We start from the raw sequence: 5,689 nt of genomic DNA, 5'->3' as shown, positions 1-5,689 counted from the left end.
AGAAATGGTTATACTTACATTTTATGGGGTTGTTTTGGTATATTTTATTTTCACATAAGTTTCATATGATGCTGTTTTTATTCCCCCAAATAATCACTGAGTTTTCCTAATCATTTTCCCAACTTCTGTCATGACACAAAATGCAATTCCTGGTGAGAATAAATATTTAAGCATATAGTCCTTAGAAGAAAAATATTACTATAAACATAAGATTAAATATTTATAAGAAAACTATAAGTGTCAGTGCTTTATATTATTTAATTGAATATATTTATTACAGATCGTTGTATTAGCATTGGTCAAAAAATTATATACAAAGCAAGGGCCCAGTCTCAAGGCTTGCATAAGACAAAATACAAGTGAGGCTACTCACAGTGGATCTTTCTGATAGGTGTCCAGATGATGTTATTAAATAGAAGGAACATTTAATTGGTGAATGATCCAAGTAAATACCATCATATAGCACTTGGGAGAAATTTAAATTTTTACCCCAAATGTTTTGTTAACTGTTAGGGTTTTTCCAGATTCTTTTAAACTGCAACTCTGTCTGTAATAAACATAGCTAACAATAATTATTAATAGTTGAAAGGTAACTGTTGATTGAGAATAAATATAACAGTTGACTTTCTTTCAAAGATAAAGTATGGACATAATATCTTAAAAGAAGGCAAGAGAGTTCAGTGGTCCAATTTTGGGCCAAATTTGTGCTTCCCAAGTAGTTCCCTTTAAAAGCAGCTAGTACACACAAGAGGTATCTCTTTTTTTTTAATTTTTTTTTTTTTTTTTTTTTGAGACAGGGTCTCACTCTGCTGCCCATGCTGGAGTGCAGTGGCGTGATCGCGACTCACTGCATCCTCCACCTCCCAGCTCAAGTGATCGTCCCACCTCAGCCCTCCATGTAGCTGCGGCCACAGGCGCTCATCACCACACCTGGCTGATTTTTGTATTTTTTAGTAGAGACGGGGTTTCACCACGTGGCCCAGCCTGGTGGTGAAACTCATGAGCTCAAGTGATCTGCCTGCCCTAGCCTGCCGAAGTGCTGGATTACAGGCATGAGCCACCATGCCCAGCCTGAAGTATCTCTTTTAATTCTTCTCATGAACCTCTGCCATAGGTTTTATTATTCCCATTTTGCAGGTAGGAAATGAGACTTTAAAAATTTGGTAACTTTCTCTGTTACAATCTCCCTTTGAACCCTGCACATTTCCTTCATAGCCTTTACCACACAGTAAATAAATATTTCTGTACTGGCTTTGTTGATATCTATCTCCCTAGCTCTAGCCTCCAGGAGGAAAGTGCACCCATCTGCTCACTGCCATACTAATAGCCCCAGGCAGGGCAGGAGCTCTTCAAATGCTCTATGGATATGGCCAGCATCACTTAGCTAATGAGGGAGAAAGCTGCCCTCTGAACCCAGTTCTGTCCATCTCCAAAAACCAAGTTCATAACCAATAGCCCACACTCCTTGCTAGCACAGCCGTCTCCCCAGCACCAGGCCTGTGACCCGACACAAGGTAGAACTCACTGAATGTTTGAAGAATGAGTGCCCATTACAAAATCAAAAAGGCACAGATGAGGATATGTGCCCACTTGGCTTCCAGGTGTGGAGTAGAAAAGATAGGCCGAGGACTCTGGCCATCAGGATGTAGGATACCTGAGTTCAGGTCTACCCTGCAGCTGATGAATTGTGTGACTTTGAGTGGAACACTGAACTTCTCTGGGCCTTGGTCCACCACAAGAATAATCATACCAGATACACACAATTCCAAGGAAAATCCAACTTTCAAAGGCAAGAGATTCCTTCTCACCAATTCCCACCATCTGGTTATTCCTATGAAGCCTTGGTAGAGTGGCTTCAACTCTAATTCTGAGCACTTTGTTATATGAGCTTCTGCAAACCCTCATCCTGCTAGAATATGGTGTAATATATCTGTGTCTCAATCTCAACAAAAGACTTGGTCAGCAGTGGCTGCATAATCTGTGGGGCACAGCATAAAACGTAGAAGCAGAGGCACTTGCTCCAAAAGCAGGAAAACGTGCCCTGCAAAGTACTAAAATGTACCCTCACTGTTCCTTCCTCTCTCTCCCTACTTGTCGTGGTGTTTTTGTTTGCTATGTATTGTCATTCAAAGTAAAGAAAAATTAAACTTAAATTATTAGTATGAAGTGTATCATACATCTTTATATCGTGCAACTCCAGTTTAAACACAAATATAAGAGCATTTAACTCATGCATAGAATAATATACAATTTGTACTTTGCAGCTTGTACATGCATGTTTATTTCATTCTTACCAGAAAAATGGAAACGCTGCAGAAAATTAACTCCACTTTTCTATTTCACTTCTTCATATGTGCACATTCTGCCAACACTCTATGGAAGCTGAAAGTTTTCCAGGGCATGCTCACCTTGTATTGACTTGCAATCTTGCTGAACTTCTACACTGGGGGGGTCCACTAAGATTCTGTCAAGGAGACGTTGAGAAGGCCACATGTGAATGGGACAGCAGGGAGCAGGGACATGCACGTTGCACTCAAGGCACATGCTCCATTGTCCCATTGAACTTCACTTACAAAACCTAAGTTTGGGAATAAAATTAATACCATTTGACCCAGCAATCCAATTACTGGGTATATCCCCAAAAGAATATAAATCATTCTACTATAAAGATACATGCATGCGTATGTTCACTGCAGCACTATTCACAATAGCAAAGACATGGAATCAACCAAAATGCCCATCAATGATAGACTGGATAAAGAAAATGTAGTACATATACACCATGGAATGCTATACAGCCATGAAAAGGAATGAGATCATGTCCTTTGCAGGAATATGGATGAAGCTGGAAGCCATCATCCTCAGCAAACTAACGCGGGAACAGAAAACCAAACACCACATGTTCTCACTTGTAAGTGGGAGCTGAACAATGAGAACACACGGACACAGGGAGAAGAACAACACACACTGGGGCCTGCTGGGGGAGGCCGGCGGGGGAGAACATTAGTTAAAAGAGTTAATGCATGCTGGGCTTAATACCTAGGTGATGGGTTGATAGGTACAGCAAATCACCATGGCACACGTTTACCTATGTAACAAACCTGCACATCCTGCACCTATACACCAGAACTTAAACAAATAAAATCATTTTTTAAATTTTTTTTAAGAAAAAGAATTTCAAGACAGAAAGAACAGAGCATTAGAGCAAGCATAGGGCCCTTTTGAGCACAAGACCTTGTGTATTTGCCCAGGTCGCGTGCCTGTGAAGGCAGCCCTGGACTCTATGCTGTTGGCTCAGCCGTTTTTAATGGTCAAGCTGTCCAACCTGAGACCTGGAACTCCCTAGAGCATCCAGAAGCTCAACACTCCAATGCCAAGAATGCCCATGGCTCACGGCATAAAACTGGACCTTAACAATCATATTTCTTCCAGATTTTTCATTATTTCAAACACTAGAGCTAAATTCTTTTGTACCCAGCCTTATTCCAAATATATTCTCATTTGATTTAGGAAATACATTCAGTAAAATAAAAATAAAGAAATAATTTAGGGTGAAGGGACCTTGCCATTATCAATACCATGTCCTCTTTCTCTTACGAGACAGTAAGATGGTATCTAAAGCCATTTTATTTTCAGCAGAATACATCGCATGTCATTGAAAATAGATGATGCCTAATAATTGCAGAATGACTAAATGAAACATGCAGGAGTCACTTTTTTTGACTAAACAACATGCCTTGTGATGGCCAGCTCATTTTTTAACTACTTAACTAGCAGTACTTGAGAAAATTTATACAGCGTAGTTTGAGTTTGTATTAAACCTGTGAAGCCTTTTTATTTACTTCTCATCTGATGCAAAAAATACGTTTCCAGTGTAAGCTATTTTAGCCCCATTTGGCAAATGAAGCCCTGGAAAGGAAAATGACTTGCCAATCATAACACAGAAGATATACGACGCGTTTCAAATTCGGTTCTTTCTGACTCCAGGACTTTCCAGGACATAAGCCTTGGAGTAATCACTTTTGGCTAAAGGAATTCTTAAAAAGGGAGTAAAATGATCTGGAGAGAACAAAAAAACGTGGGATTCTTCATAGAATGCAAATCAGCAATTGCCTTTGGCTGGAGCTCCACAGATGATTCGAAACTCCAGCAAAGTGTCTGGTGGCCCCCAGTGAGCCTCAGCCCGCAGTCCAGCCCAACTCCTGAGTCAGGATGACTGATGGTTCCACCCCATAAAGTAGACCCACATTCAAATTACATCACAGTGCATTTTTCATATGCAGGAAAGAAACAATTGAAATCGACCACAGAAGATGGTTAGTGAGGCTTCCAAACCAGCCATCTAATAAATGCAGGCTTCCCTTGTTTATCAACTCCAATTACAAATTGGGAGCAAATCCAACATGGGTTGCTGTATTGCAGTTGGTATGTATGAAGGCTTCTGGACACAGGCTGGAGATCTTTCACAGTTCAATATCATGTATGTTGAGTGACTAAGGCCTGGGTCATCCAGACTGTAGGGAGGGCCCCTGGTGAGGTTCTCCCAGATGCTTCCCAGCAGGCCACGGGCTGCAGACCTCACAAGGAGGCCCAGTGCCCCCTGCTCTCCTTTCTTCTCAAAGGCTTCCTTTGCTCAACAAGCACTCGTTCTTTAATCACTGCAAAACATCCGCCCATGTTCTGGGGGCACAAAGCTGTCTCCCTGAGTTCAGAGTCAAGGAGGAGATGCATGGGGTGGAGCAGCAGACAGAGGGCAGGACAGGACACCGAGGGAGCTTGGGGGCCAGAGGGTTCCCAGGGAGTGTGGGACTCCTGCACCTTTACCCTCAGCCCCTCCAAGTCCTGTGTCCTGCAGTCCTTGTCTGTCAGGGAGGCCCGGCTCTTAGCCCACACCGGGAGGAACACACGAGAAAGAGCAGGGTTGGAAACAGGCTGGACACTTGCCTCAAGGGACTCGTGCCCAATCTCTGTTCCTGGACTCCTTGCTCAACCCAGAGAACATCCACTTGGAACCCAGAATTCCAATATCTGGTTCGTGATCCCCAAACAAGCCCCTGGCTCCAGGGTGTGGACAGCTGAAATCAACAGCGAAAATGACCTTAGCGCATCAGCTCGGCCCCCCCGTCCTGAGGCATTAGAGAGCAGGCCCCCTGCTCATCCTGACGTTGTCTCCACCACCCATGCCAGGAGCCAGTGATGGTCCTGCCCTGGAAGTCGCCCATAGAGAGGCAGCTCGAGGGTGCGGGAGGCTGACGGGTGCCCAGGCGTCAGACACGACGGCCCAGACACCTGCCTGGCTATCACTGAGCCTCGGTTTCCATGAACTCGGGACACCAGCTTGGTGTTTTCAGGACATGATGACTACAGGGAGAGGAATCCCACTCAATCTGCTCAAACAGGGGACAGAAGGGGAGGGGACGAGGCGAGGGAGGGTGCCTGCGGAGGGGTAACAAACATCACGGGGCAGGAGGACAACAAAGTGGGGCTGACACTTGGGGTCAGCCGTGGAGAACAGAAGTCTGTGTTTTTCTCTGGCTTTATCCCGCATACCACACACACACACACACACACAACAGGCACATATGCACACATATTCATGCCCACACATTTACACACACACTCACACATTCACACACGTGCATTTGTGTGCACACACACATTCACACCCACACAAATTCACACGTGCACA

The sequence above is a fragment of the Piliocolobus tephrosceles genome, chromosome 6, assembly GCF_002776525.5.
Source record: "Piliocolobus tephrosceles isolate RC106 chromosome 6, ASM277652v3, whole genome shotgun sequence".
Classification (NCBI taxonomy): Eukaryota; Metazoa; Chordata; class Mammalia; order Primates; family Cercopithecidae; genus Piliocolobus; species Piliocolobus tephrosceles.
This window is presented reverse-complemented; position numbering follows the sequence as displayed.